The sequence below is a fragment of the Apodemus sylvaticus genome, chromosome 8 (genome assembly GCF_947179515.1).
Source record: "Apodemus sylvaticus chromosome 8, mApoSyl1.1, whole genome shotgun sequence".
Taxonomy (NCBI): Eukaryota; Metazoa; Chordata; class Mammalia; order Rodentia; family Muridae; genus Apodemus; species Apodemus sylvaticus.
The window spans coordinates 97,888,971-97,903,725 of record NC_067479.1 but is presented as its reverse complement, the minus strand read 5'-3'; the positions used below and the strand labels follow the sequence as shown (position 1 = coordinate 97,903,725).

Sequence of the window (14,755 nt, the reverse complement as noted above, 5' to 3'; positions counted from 1 at the left end):
TGTTTGTTTTCCAAGCTGGTTTTGTAGGTTCCTTGCAAGGCCTTCTTTGTGGAGAGGGATTGCCCAAGCAAATGAACTCAAAAGCCCACAAAGGGGAGAGAGGAAGCTGTGGAGAGAGATGGAGTCATGATGAGAAAGGTGTGTGGGTCAGCTGCCCTGACACCTGTCATCTGTCATCTCAGCTTCACAGTTACTTCAGTTTGAAATTTCATCTTAATGTCAACTGGCTGGCCTAAGCTCTCTCAGCAATACAGGGAAGACAATGGCTTATTGAACTGAAGTGGAAAACTAAGGGTTCTTTGGAAAGTCAGTTGTGTTGGATGGCGTTTTGCTGGGGCACACACATGAAGGAGTGTTTTCCTGAAGTGGACACTTGTGAAGTGAAAGGATGCTTTGCTAAAGCGACCATGTGAAGTAACATTTCACTGAAGGGGACATAGGTGAAAAGCTAGGGTAAACTCTTGAAGGAATGTTTCACCGAAGCAGACATAGGGAAAAGAAAGTTCTGCTAAGGCAATTATGTGAAAGAACACATGATGAAGGATTTTTTTCTCATATGGAAATTCCCCAAGTTTGCTGTAACCACAATCAATACGCTGTACCCCTAGACTGGAGGCTCTCACCTCTGACCTAGTGCGATGGGGATGGTGGAATCCTTGCTCGAGAGCTTGTAATAAAGACCCTCATGTGTTTGTATCGGAATTGGCTTCTCAGTGGTCTTTGTGGGCCCTGTGACTCAGGCATAACATGCTCATTGAAAGGAAACCGCAAAGGCTTCAAACATGACTGGCTCGTTCTTTTACTTCCTTGTACTCCCCTATCACTCTCTAGCCGCCTCACTCCCTCACTCACAGTCAGGCCTTAGTTGACAGTTGACAGTGTGCTCACACTGAGTCCCCATTCCTCTTGAGTAGCTGACAGTGTTATGAAGAATGAAGAGGATTCACACATAATGTTCAAAATAAAAAATGGCCCCTTGTCTGTCTCACCAGCACTTTGGTTAAGCTGAGTGCAGAGAGAGTACAGTTCAGTCCTATAGGGTCACGCTGGGTCCTTGTGGTGGTCTGAACATGCTTGGCCCTGGGAGTGGCACTGTTAGGAGGTATGGCCTTGTTGGAGGAAGTGTGTCACTGTGGGGGTGGGCTTTGAGAGCCTCCTCTTAGCTACCTGGAAGACAATCTTCTGACTGCCTTCCAGTCAAGATGTAGGACTCTCAGCTCCTTCTCCGACACCAGGTCTGCCTGTGCTGCCATGCTTCCTGCAATGATGATAATGGACTGAATCCCTGGGATTATAAGCCAGCCCCAACTACATGTTTAGGAAGACTAAATGTTTGTCTTCCTAAGAGTTGCCGTGGTCATGGTGTCTCTTCACAGTAATAGACACGCCAACTAAGGCTCTGTACTCTACTTCCCTGTGGCTGAGCTGCTGGTAAAAGGGAAGTCAGGGACATTTCTAGAAAGTCGCCTTCTCCGATTGCCAGTCTTTGGAGGGATTTTCACATCCATCCTATTTTGAAGAATAAAACATTCACTGGGGAGGTATCATTTAGAAAGCCAGGCACACAGGGGCGGAGGAGCTAGGTCACAACTGTGTGTTTGTTGAACATCCTGGCAGCAGGCCAGGCCTCACAGAACCAAGGGAACTGGTACAGGAGTCAAAAGAAAAGGCACTCCCAGCCAGCAGGTGCCATCCCGCTTCTTCTACCTTGGGCGGCGTGTGACTTTTGTCAAGTAACTTGTTCTCTTTGATCCTTCCATGCTCCAGGGTCCAGCAGCTTTTAGAATCTCGAAGGTCAGAGTGACCACAAGGCTCTGCTTCAATAGTTCCTGTCTTTTATTGAAATCTTTTGTAATCAAACATGGGCTATGGTGTTTGCTCAATAAGGTTTGCTCCTGGGCAAACTATTCATCCTGACTTTGAGGCTGAGGGGAAGCCTGGGGAAGCTTTGCTTGTGCCATCTTTCATCTTGGTAAATGGAGAGAGAGAGAGAGAGATAGAGAGAGAGAGAGAGAGAGAGAGAGAGAGAGAGAGAGAGAGAGAGAGAGAGAGAGAGAGAGAGAGAGAGAGAGAGAGAAAACAGAGAGAGAGAGGAGAGAGGAGAGGAGAGAAGAAAAGAGAATGTACTGAGAGGTAGGACAGTGTGTGACTCTTTTCTTTGATGGAGACATTAATGGGCTCCCTAGTTCCTCTACTGCAGCACCAGAATTACAATAGCCTTTGGTGGCTATGCTGCCCCAACCTGATCTTCAGAGTGGGACTGAGACCAAGAGGATCCAGGGGACTGGAGAAGACCCAGGGGCTCTCACTCAGAACCCTGCTATGGGGCCTGGAGGATCCAGCACTGGGTAGAGAAGGCTTTGGGAGCCTCAGAGGGGGCCGTAGAGGAGAGGATGAGAGTGCCTGCCTGCACTGTTCCATGCTGGCCCAGGGAAGGACACACGTGGGAAGGCAGTGACTCATGGGAGCTGAATGCTGGCTGGGAAGGGCTCAAATTGGCAACTTTCAAGCTAGCAGAAAGACTCTGTGGGCCAAGGGCCACAAGCCAGGGTCAGAGGTCAGAGGGTAGCCAGGCCTGAACACTGCTTTTCAAGGTTAGGTTCAAGCCAAGGGTTCTTTCTCCTCTGAAAGTGAAGTGTGGTTCATAGGAAGGAGGAACATAGAAATATGACTGCCATTGCCGCTCTGTCCTTATCCTGAGCAAACATGCCGGACTACGTCGTCAGGGAGGCTAAGGGGATCCCAGGCCTTGGGGATGATGCTCAGTACAGGCCGTTCCTTCCCTTTATGAGGCTCGAATTTCAGAGAAGGAGATGGGCATCTCCTCTCTAAGAAACAGGGAATGATTACCCAAGAAGAAACTGCCCTGAAGAGAAAGCTGAGGGTCAGGGAATGGACGTAGAGAGCATGAGTCAGACTTCAAGAAGGCAAATGAGGAATGGCCTTTGAGAAGGGATGAGGAGGGGAAGATGGTTGCTATAGGAGGACATTTTCTGTTGCTATGACAGAATGTCTGAGAGGGGGATTTGGCTCACGATTCTTGAGGCTGGGAGGTCCAGGACCCCCCGGTGGCCAGAGCGGGTCTCATAGCACATCATAACATGGTAGGAAATGTTGGGGGCGGGACAAGTTGGATGAGGAAGAGTGACAAGCAAGAGCTATGTAGTAACTGATCCAGTCTTATGAGAGAGGTGTCATCTGTTTTAATGACCCGATACCCTCTCAAAGCTTCACCTCTCTACACTGCCACAGTGGCAGATACTGACATGAGGATGTGGAGAGGGCATGGTGGTAGATACTGACAGGAGAAATTTGGAGGGGAGAATAACATGGCGGCAAGAGATGTTTAGGTCAAAGCAATGATGCCCAAGAAGAATATACTCCCACGCTTACTGCAGAGTGGGTGGCGTGGTCCTCTCCACCTTGTCTGCCTCACTATAAGCTGTGGGGACTGTGTAGAGCAGAGCAGAAGCCATGGTGATGTGTGTGTGGCCCCAGTGGAGCACCTGAAGGTATCACATGCAGGCCAGGAGCTGAGCTGTCTGGGCTCATCCTTCAAAGGGAATCACTGGCAGAGTCAAGTGTTCTGTCCACTTCCCCAACGTGCGAGGCCTTCCCTGGTGTCATTAAGGTTGCCACTGCCATGGCCAAACACAATTTGGGGAGGAAAGGGTTTATTTAACTCACTGTTCCATTCTAACAGTTCATCATCAAAAGCAGTGAGGCAGGGACTTCGCAGGCCAGGAACCTGGAGGCAGGAGCTGATGCAGAGGCCATGGAGGGTGCTGCTTACTGGCTTGCTCCTCATGGCTTGCTCAGCCTGCTCTCTTACAGAACCCAGGACCAGCAGACCAGGGATGGCCCCGCCCACAGTGGGCTTGGCCTTCCCCCATCAATGACTAACAATGAAAATGCCCTTTATGCTTGTGAACTGTCAAATCTCACATGAGTTTTTTTTTTTTTTTTTTTAATTTGAGGTTCCTTCCTCTCAGATGAATTTAGTTCATGCCAAGTTGACATAAAACTATCACACCTGCCTTTTCTGTGAAGGGCTCAGGTAGGACCTGCCTTTTTATAAAATGCTGATTAAGAAATAAGATTTTGTTTAGCTCTGTACCCCCTTTTTAGCAGCGTTATTTGGTTCTCTAAAGTCTAATTTCTTGAGTTCTTTGTATATATTGGATATTAGCCCTCTATCAGATGTAGGATTGGTAAAGATCTTTTTCCAATCTGTTGGTTGCTGTTTAGTCCTATTGACAGTGCTCTTTGCCTTAACGAAGCTTTGCAATTTTATGAGGTCCCATTTGTTAATTCTTGATCTTAGAACATAAGGTATTTGTGTTCTGCTCAGGAAAATTTCCCCTGTGCCCAAGTGCTCAAGGTTCTTCCCCAGTTTCTTTTCTAGTTAGTTTCAGTGTATTTGGTGCTATGTGGCGGTCCTTGATCCACTTGGACTTGAGTTTTGTACAAGGAGATAAGAATGGATCGATTTGCATTCTTCTATAAGCTAACCACTAGTTGAACCAGCACCATTTGTTGAAAATGCTGTCTTTTTCTCACTGGATGTTTTTATGTTGCTGGTTCAACTGACAGTCAAATTGTTGAAGAATGCAAAGTGATCCATTCTTATCTCCCTGTAAAAAAAAAAATGGGTTGACTTGCATTTTTCTACGTGTTGACCTCCAGTAGATCCAGCATCATTTGTTTAAAATGTTGCCTTTTCCCCCACTGGATTTTTTTAGCCCCTTTGTCAAAGATCAAGTGACCATAGGTGTGTGGGTTTATTTCTGGGTCTTCAATTCTATTCCATTGATCTACCTGCCTGTCACTGTAACAGAGGAATACCGAATGGCTGAGAAGCATCTAAAGAAATGTTCAACATTCTTAATCATCAGGGAAATGCAAATCAAAACAACCCTGAGATTTCACCTCACATCAGTCAGAATGGCTAAGATAAGAAACTCAGGTGACAGAAGATGCTGGTGAGGATGTGGAGAAAGAGGAACACTCCTCCATTGCTGGTGGGATTGCAAGCTGGTACAACCACTCTGGAAATCAGTTTGGCGGTTCCTCTGAAAAATTGGACATAGTACTACCTGAGGACCCAGCTATACCACTCCTGAGCATATACCCAGAAGACGCTCCAACATGTAATAAGGACACATGTTCCAAAATGTTTGTAGCAGCCATATTCATGATAATCAGAAGCTGCAAAGAACCCAGATGCCCCTCAACAGAGGAATGGATATAGAGAATGTGGTACATTTATACAGTGGAGTACTACTCAGCTATTAAAAACAATGAATTCATAAAATTCTTAGGCAAATTGATGGAACTAGAAAATATCCTGAGTGAGGTAACACAATCACAAAAGAACACACATTGTATGTACTCACTGATAAGTGGATATTAGCCCAGAAGCTTGGAATACACAAGATACAATTCACATGAAGCTCAAGAAGAAGGAAAACCAAAGTGTGGATACTTCGGTCCTTCTTAGAAGGGGGATCAAAATACCCATGGGAGGAGATCCGGAGACCAAGTGTGGATCAGAGATTAAAAGAAAGGCCATTTAGAGACTGCCACACCTGGGGATCCATCCCATATACAGTTACCAAACACAGACATTATTGTGGATGCCAACAAGTGCTTGCTGACAGGAGCCTGATACAACTGTCTCCTGAGAGGCTCTGCCAGTTCCTGACAAATGCAGAAGTGGATGCTCTTAGACAACCAATGTACTGGGCACAAGGCCCCCAATGGAGGAACTAGAGAAAGGACCCAAAGAGCTGAAGGGGTTTGCAGCCCCACATGAAGAAAAACAATATGAACCACCCAGTACCTCCAGAGTTCCCAGGGACTAAACCACCAACCAAAGAGTACACATGGAGGGACCCATGGCTCCACCCACATATGTAGCAGAGGATGTCCTTGTCAGACATCAATGAGAGGAGAGGCCCTTGGTCCTGTGAAGGCTCGATGCCCCAGTGTAGGGAAATGCCAGGATAGGGAAGCAGGAGTGGGTGGGTTGGTGAACAGAGGGAGGGGGGTAGTATAGGGGGTTTTCAGAGGGGAAACGAGGAAAGATGATAACATTTGAAATATAAATAAAGAAAAATCTCTAATAAAAATAAAAAATAAAAGAAACCAAGTTTTTTTTTTTAAAGAAAAAGAAGTGACATTTTAAAAGTAACATAATTCCAACCCTTTTTTTCATGTATTTATTGTGAATGTCTGTGTGTGCCATGGCATACCTGTGCAGGTCAGAGGGCAAGTCATGGGGAGTCAGTTATCTTCTTCTACCCTGTGGGCACTAGGGATCACACTCAGGGTCTGACTTGGTGGCAAAGGGCTTTATGTGATGGACTATTTTGCTGGCTCCAAATCTATTTCTTTAAAATGAAGGAAACATAAAGCATTCGATGAGTGAAGGTAGAGATAGATTAATCTTTTATCTGCCCTCTATTAGCTGATAATGCACACATTACATGTGAGTGTATTCACATGCATTCACACACACAGCACACAGGGACAGAGGCAGAGGCAGAGACAGAGAGCTTGATAATGCACACATCACATGTGAGTGTATATACATATATTCATTTATTCACACACCAGAGAAAGAGAGAGAGACAGAGATAGAGAGAGACAGAGACAGAGAAAGAGAGACACAGAAAGAGACAGAGATGGAGAGACAGACAGAGACAGAGGACAGAAGGATAGATAAGATAGGTAGACAGACAGACAGAAGGACAGACAGACAGCGCTCTCAAGCTTTTGGAGCTGATCAGGATGTTGCAATGGAATGTTTCCCCTCATGCTCTGGCCAGAGAAGATCGTCCTTCAGGTCCACAGCCTTGGAGGTCTTCCTTACACACATAGCCCTTAATCACATTGTGGAGGATGAGATGCTTTGTGCTTCTAGAGCCTGCTTAGCTGATAATTTAATTTTGTGCCTGGACTCCATTTGTAAGCAGCGACTGCATACCCGTGGAAACCCGGAATTGGATTAGAGAGCGATTAGAGCATCATTTTGTTCATCCTTTGCAGCCTTCCTTCAGTTGCTCCAACCACTCCTCCTTCTTGGCCAAAGGCTCCCTGGGGTTTGTAGGACAAGCTTCCCCCAGCTGCCTAGCTGTGCTACTGACCCTCACAGCGGCCATGTACAATGGAGTGTAACCAGGGCTTAAGGGGACAGGATCTTTTGGTCCCAGGGTCTGTGGTACTCTGGGAAATTGCTGATGAGTGGTGAATGGAGGTCCAAGTCGTGGAGGTTCTGGACACTTCCAAACACTGATTTATCCACAAATCCATACAGTATGAGACCCCTCAGAATGCTTATTGGTAACAACTACTATAGTAGAATCTGCTAGAAAATCAGGTGTCAGGATTTTAACAACATACACAACAAATCTCTAGTAAGTTTAACCAGCATGGTTTATAAAAATGTAAATGTGCTTTAGATAAAGGCCACATGGTTTGGCCGGGACTTTCTAAACTGTTCTAGAGTTTACACTCACTTCCAAATTCTAGGACTACTAAAGAATCTTTATCTGAGATTTGATGAATTATATTTGCACCACAGTCAAACCTTCTCACTTACTTCATGAACTGTATGTTTAGGTCAGCTTCAGCAGATAACTAGAAGCTCCTTTTAAAATGGGGTCTAGAAGGATGCTGTGGCCTTACAGGGCTTAGAGGGAAAGAAGAACGCTGTATTTAACCAGCCAAGTCCCTCGTGGCTTTAGGAGTGTGACAGTTGGCATGTGTTAAAAGACATCTTAGCACACATCATAACATACTAAGATCGGCAACAGTGACCCGCCAAAATATAAGTAGGTAGCTGGGATTGGTGGCTCATGTTAGTAAGCTCAAAACCCAGGAGGCGGAGGCAAGAAGGGTTTTTGTGAGTTAAAGGCCAGTCCAGCCAACATAGCAAGTTCCAAGGATAATTGAGGCTACAAATTGAGATCCTGTTCTCCCACAAAAAAAGCAGGCAGCTGTAAAGATGGTTCAGTTGTTAAGAGAATTGTCAAGAGAGCCCAGGGTCAATTCTCAGCATCCCATATCAGTTTACAAACATCCAGTCAATCCAGTTCCTGGGGATCTGATGTCCTCTTCTAGCCTCCGAGGGTCTTAGCCATGCACATGACACACAGATATACATGTAGGCAAACGCCAGTACATGTGAAATATTAAAATGAATGAAGCTATTTTTAGAAGTCCCACTAGGCAGCCATTGGTTGCCCCAGCACGCGAGTGTTCCTTACTGCATCTTTATGGATGTCTTCCTGTGCTGGCCATGGCTGTGCAGCTGGGTAGGACCGATTAATTGCGTTTTCCTCCCCGCTTGGCAGCTCGAATAGTGCTTTCTCATAGGCTAGACTGCAGGATGGAGGCTTTCAGGTCAGGTCCAGCTCGACTCATCCTTGTCTCGTGTCCTGAGTATGTGATGTCTTCAGCATCAGGAGCCATCTCCAACCGCTGAGAGGCAACCACATGCCGCAGTGATAATCTGTATTGTTTGGGGAGTCACTTAGACGACCTTGACCAACCACTGGTATTGGGGTTTTTATGAGTCTGTGGTTCTGGTGGGTAGCGCTGTCCCCCTAAGTGAGTTAATTTGCTTTAAACTGTATGTGTATAGATATTCATCCACTTATATGTACTGTGGATGATTTTAGGTTGATATAAAATAATGATTTCATGAGACTTTATCCAACGGCCTTGGTGTTATTTAACCCTGTGGTCCTTAAGTGTGTTAACTTCCCTCTGTCCTCTCCCGATGGAGCCCCACCCCCATTTTTCCTTTTTCATTTCATGTCACCAGTGTCCTGCCGTTTCCCCCTCTAATCACCCCACCCATGGTCCCTTTATATCTTCCTGGCTTCTGCAATTACTTTATGCTGTGTACTCATATTTGAGGAATTGGAGCTAGAAGCCGCAGATGAGAAAAAACGCGCAGGGTTTGCCTTTCTGGGTTTGGGTTGCTTCACTCAGTATAATCTTTTCTAGGTCCATCCATTAGCTTACAAATTTAGTGATTTCATTTTTTAAAAAAAGATTTATTTATTATGTATACAGCTTTCTGCCTGCATGTATGACTGCAGGCTAGAAGAAGGCACCAGATCTCTGCTCGTTCCTACCTTCTACTCCCCAGCTCCATGGAACACTTGAAAGCAGCCGGCTTCCCAGGGCAGCTGAGGACAGCAGAAGGCTTGAGACCTCTGGTGTAGACAGGACAGGCTCATGCTCCCTGTGAATTCCCACTTGGGGTTTGACCCTGTGAACTGCACTGCTGTTCTCCAGAAGACCTCCATTCCAGAAGATTTTCCCATTTAGTGTGGTTCAGACATTAATTTATGAGAGCACAAATATCCCGAGGGCATTTGTGTAATTCAGTGGTAGAAAAACCAACAAACCATCCAACTAAACAACCAGACAATCAACCACCCACAAAACCACCCAACCACCCAACCACCCAACCACCCAACCACCCACCCAACCAAACACCTAACCACGCAACCACCCAACCACCCAACCAACTACCCAACCACCCAACCAAACACCCCGACTCCCAATAAAAAACAACTACAATAAATGAACAAAACACAGAAAACCAACTCATGGAACTTGTTTAACACTGCAGCTGCTGGCAAGGATGAGTTGGATCTAATAAGAGACGTGTCAAAGTTTTAAAAGGATACATTGGAGAACAAGAGCTGTCCATGCCCTTGAAAATCTCTAACATTCCTGGCAAGGTAGAGGGTCAGCAAGGGGCTAACCTCCGATTAATTTACAGGCAATGGTAGGTGCTTGCTGGAACATTGAATGTATGACCCAATACACAAAACTTTCTGAGCAAAGAATGGACTTAGGGGCACAGAGGATCTAAAGCTGCCTCTGTGCAGTCTTTAGCTGGTCACTAACCTGAGGGATCTAAAGACAACAATGTGCAAGCATTTGCTGACCATTAAGAGGAGGAACCATTTCTATGACTGCATATAACAAAGGCTTAGGTTATTATTAGATATACTATAACAAGCTAATTAGACAAATATTAAGTGGCTCAGGAAAATCACTAAACAAAACAATCAAAATGTATCACTAGCAGCAACAACAGCAATAACAATGAATCCTAGAGAAGGATCATATCTTATTTTTAGAGATGTCACTTTTATTTTACTTGAAGCATCTACTGTTCAATAAAAAATAATGAGAAGTGCAAAACAAAACAAACAAACAAAAAACCCAGGAGAGTATGACCCATTTTCAGAGGAAAAATATGAATATGATAATTGGTCAGTGTGTATTGTCCCTGAGAAAGCCTAGACACTGGGCATGCTATCAAAGGCTTTAGATCACCCTCCATAAGCACAGGAAAAGAACGAAAGAAAACACATTCAAAGTCTCAAAGCCCAGGACGGCAAATACTTTCTAAGCAAAAAACAGATCTCAGTGACAAGACATGATGCGAAAGAGAAGATCAAATTCAAGTCTGAGGTCAAAAAGCAAAAAGTCAAAAGTCAAAAGTTGCATGGCATTTCAGAATGCACACAGGAAATGGTCTGTGAGTTGAAGTCAGCATAAGGAGCAGGAAGGAGAGCGAGGAAAGCCAACAGTTTCAGAGATCTGAGCACAGGCTAAACAGCAGCTCGAAGGATGTTTGAAGAGACGCTCACCATCAATATCCCACATTCGACACAAAACATTGATTTATATATTCAAGAAATCCTGTAAACACTCACTTAGTTGATTAAAAATAAACTCCCAAATATATAGCAGAACCCAAACTGTGAAAGCCAGAGAGAATCTTGAAGGCAGCATATAGAAGAATAAGCTACTATGTCCAAGAGCACTTTAATACGACCAACTACAGCTTCTTGATGAAAACCTTGGAGGACAGAAAGCAAAGGGGCCATATAGTCAAGGCAGGAAAGAGAAAAAGACATCGCCCAAGAATTCTATGCCTAGAAAACCATCCTTGAACAAAAAAGAGAACTGTCTAGACACCAATTATGAATGAATTCACCAGCAGGTGGTGGGGAGTATCTCTCCTCAGCAGCTCCACCACATAGCAGACAAGAGGCCGGGCCTATCTCCTGTGTCATACCCTCAGGGCCGGTTCACTCACAACCCCCACAACCAGGGCTAGCTCTACAATGTGCCCAGACCAAGTGCAGGGCCAGCTCTCCTGAGTGCTACAGTAGGTGAGGGACAGGGAGGGATAACTCCCCTGCCTACTATAGGTGGTAAGGGCTGAGGGGAGGGCATCTCTCCATGCCCCTGTCACTGTAGACAACTGGTGAGACCAGCTGTCCCATGCTCACACCTTTCGGGCCTCTAACCCACAACTCTCGAAATACTGGGGTGTCTCTGGAGTACTGCAGCTGGCTAAGGGTGGTGTCAGCCCTTTTGCTCTCCCAGGATGCCCAGGTAAAGGATGGGGCCAGATCTGCACAGACCTCCGACATTAACACCAGCCTTTGGTGGTAACAGATTCCTGCTGCCTCAGGATCTGGATGAGGACCCCCTGTGGTGAGAACCCTTCCATGGTCCCAGTCAGCAGCATTGCTGGCTGCTCACACCAGTCTGTTCCCCACTTCCCTCCAATTCTGCCTCTCTGCATTGTCCCTCCATTCTTCTGTTTCTATTTCATTCCCATTTCTCCACTACTTATTTGTTCCTCTTAGTATTGCTGGCCCAGGGTCTCTGAGTGTCTGGGATGGTCTTACGGAGAGCCATGTCCCACCCGTACATTATGGCAGTGGGCAAGGGTCATTTGGGCATGGTCTGCTCCACTAGGCCTGTGCTGCCCTGGACTGGTGGTCATCTCAGGCTAGGTCCCTGTCCAGGCCCCATGGTGCCAGACTGGTGGTCGTTTGGGCTTGCTCCTTGCCCCTGGCCTGTCTGAGGACTCCCATGAGGAGTCATCTGTCTTGAGTTCACTCCTGCCCAGGGTCCAAGGACCCAGGTGGAGTTTTCTAGTCTCCAGCTTCTCCCCTGACCTGGGATCCCATCAGGGTCGGTGCAATACCAGATGGCTGGTTGTCTCAGGCTAGCTCCGTGTCTGGGCATCCTGGTGCCAGGCTGGACTGGTGGTCATCTCAGGCTTGGTTTTGTCAGGGAATGTTAGATGACTAATCATTCAGATGTTTATAGGTCAGAACACTGAGTTTAGCTATAAACTTTCTCCTCTCTGCCCCCTACTGATGGGCATGGGACACAGCAGCCACACCAGCCAGGCCTCTAGGGGAAAGGGTCTAATGTATGCCTAGAACTCATTTTATATTGTCTGATTCAGAAGACAACTTCTTAAATAAGAACTCTAAAGTGTTGCTGATGCATAAAGATGTAATTTGTTGACATCATCAACAGAAAGGAAGGGGAAGGTATCAGAGCAATATTGGAACATCTCTTACATCATTAACATAATGTTAGATGGATACTATTTGTCTAAGTTAAAATGTTTTCCTGTAAAATACAAGGCAACAATAGGAAAGTAGCACCAGGTATAGTGATGTGTGCCCGCACACAGGAATTCATAATAGCCATTCACGCTGAGTGCAACAAGTCTGTGGATGCAAGGTCAGCATTAGAAATTGATGGTGTCTTGCAGCTGAGGAGATAGAAGATGTCTTTAAGGGTCTGAGTTTGATCCCTAGCATAAAAGTCTATAATCTAGCGCTGGGGAGGCAGAGACAGAAGGAACCCTGGGATTGCTGGCCATCCAGTCTAGTTGAATTGGCGAGCACTGTGTTCAGTATTAAAAATCAGGGTGGATACTGGGTGAGAAAGACCTTGAGGTCAACATATGGGCTACACACAGATGCACACACAATGCACCTGCACACACAAGAATTTGTGCCATATATGGACATAAATAACAATTTCAAAATGAATAGACTGTATTTCTATAAAATAGCAATGTATATCTTAATTTAAATATAAACAGGATTTAGAACTGGAAACATACTTAAGTATAAATTTAACAAAAAAAAAAAAATTGCAAGACCTGTATACTGAAGATCAAGTAGGCATCATGGATAGAAATTAAAGAAGACTTGAGGAAATGAAAAGACACCTTCTGTCCTCGGGTTTGGAGCACTTCCCGACAAGATGATTGTCTCCCAAACTGTCCTACAGATTCAATGGAATCCCAATGAAAAGAAGACCCTTAGGAACGTATATAGAAACAGAGTATTGTTCAGAAACCCCACTCCCTGGGCATTTATCCTCACAAAACTCTGCATGGTCTGCGTGCATATGTTCACAGCAGCTTTACTTTTATGGTTGGATAATCTGCATATAACTGAATCCATAAACCTAAAGTTTCCTATACCACACTCCTGTTGCCTGCCTGTTTTAAGATTTGGAACGACTCTAGTACTTTCGAGAGAATATTAATGTCTTCTCAGCTGACTCCTACTCTTTCCCCAAGGCAAATGCTAGTCTCATTTCATTCACCTTAGGTTGATTTTGTATAAATGGGATTGACTACCATATTTTCCTTTATATCTGACATCTTCTGCTTGGAATGCTTGAATTCCTCCCATGTTCAGTCTGTAAAGTTTATTCACTTTTTATTACTTGTCAGTTATTGTATGAACACACTCCAGTTTGTTTATTCATCCCCTTGTAAATAGCTATTGGAATTCTTTCTGGTTTTTATCTTTTATGAATACTTTTCTTTAAATATCACCATCTAAGTTTTTCAAAAAACGTTATATTTTCATTTCTTTCAGATTAAAATCTCAAGAGTGGGATTGGCGGATTCCACAGAAAGGTATTTGATTTTTTTCAAAGATTTATTTATTTATTTATTTATTTATTTATTTATTTATTTATTTTCAGGAAAGTATTTGAAATCTTATTGGAGAAATGGATTTCTCAACTCTAAGGCACCCAACTCTAGAAACCTAGGGTACAGGACAGCACATATCTATTCCACAAGATTGGTGGATCCCACAGAAAAGCTATAAGAAGCAACCAAATACTTTTTGCAAATGTGTACATTATTTTATTTTCTTATTAGTAGTATGAGACACGTGTCTTAGTGAAGGTTTTAAATGCACACACATTTTGTGGTGCTATCCATAGATATTTCTTTGTGTAGTTCATGCTTTAAATTAGGCCCTTTATTGTGGAACTATGGGAATTTTTAAATATTCTGGAAACATGTCATATATATATATGTATATATATATATATATGTATATATATATGTATGTATTTATAGATATTTAATTTTTCTTGTCTTTTATTTGTTGCTTGATTTTCTTACTGATAAAGTTGAAAATTCTGGAGTCTAATTTATCATTTTTCTATTGGAGTTACTACTTCTCTGTCTTGCCTAAGAATACTTTTCTAGCCCAAGATTAAAGATAGTCTACTGTAGCTGGGCGGTGGTGGCACATGCCTATAATCCCAGCACTTGTAAGACAGAGGCAAGTAGATCCCTATGAGCTCAAGACCAGCCTGGTCTACAGACTGAGTTAGTTCCAGGACAGTCAAGGTTGAGAATCCCTGTCTCAAACCCCCCCCTCAAAAAAAAAAAACCATAGTGTGTGATTTATTGTAGAAGTGCTTTAGTTTATTTAACCAGGTGGTAAGGACAGGCCACTTCTTAGGGGACAGGGCGGGCAAGAAGGTCAACACTGACCCACGAGGGTCACTGCAGTACAGTGAGGAGGTTTTGAAATCTTATTGGAGACATGGATTTCTCAACTATAAGGCACCCCACTCTAGGAACCTG

The 14,755-nt window shown here is 44.4% G+C and overlaps 1 protein-coding gene and 1 non-coding gene across 6 annotated transcripts in view; one reads left to right on the top strand and one right to left on the bottom strand.

Moving 5' to 3' along the window:
- LOC127690621 (protein polybromo-1-like) overlaps positions 1-14,755 on the top strand; it is a 131,136-nt gene that overhangs the window by 31,000 nt on the left and 85,381 nt on the right. The gene's annotated exons all lie outside the window — the stretch shown is intronic.
- LOC127691754 (small nucleolar RNA SNORA17) lies at positions 12,129-12,260 on the bottom strand. The gene has a single exon (XR_007979348.1). It is a non-coding gene; the product is annotated as a small nucleolar RNA SNORA17 (small nucleolar RNA).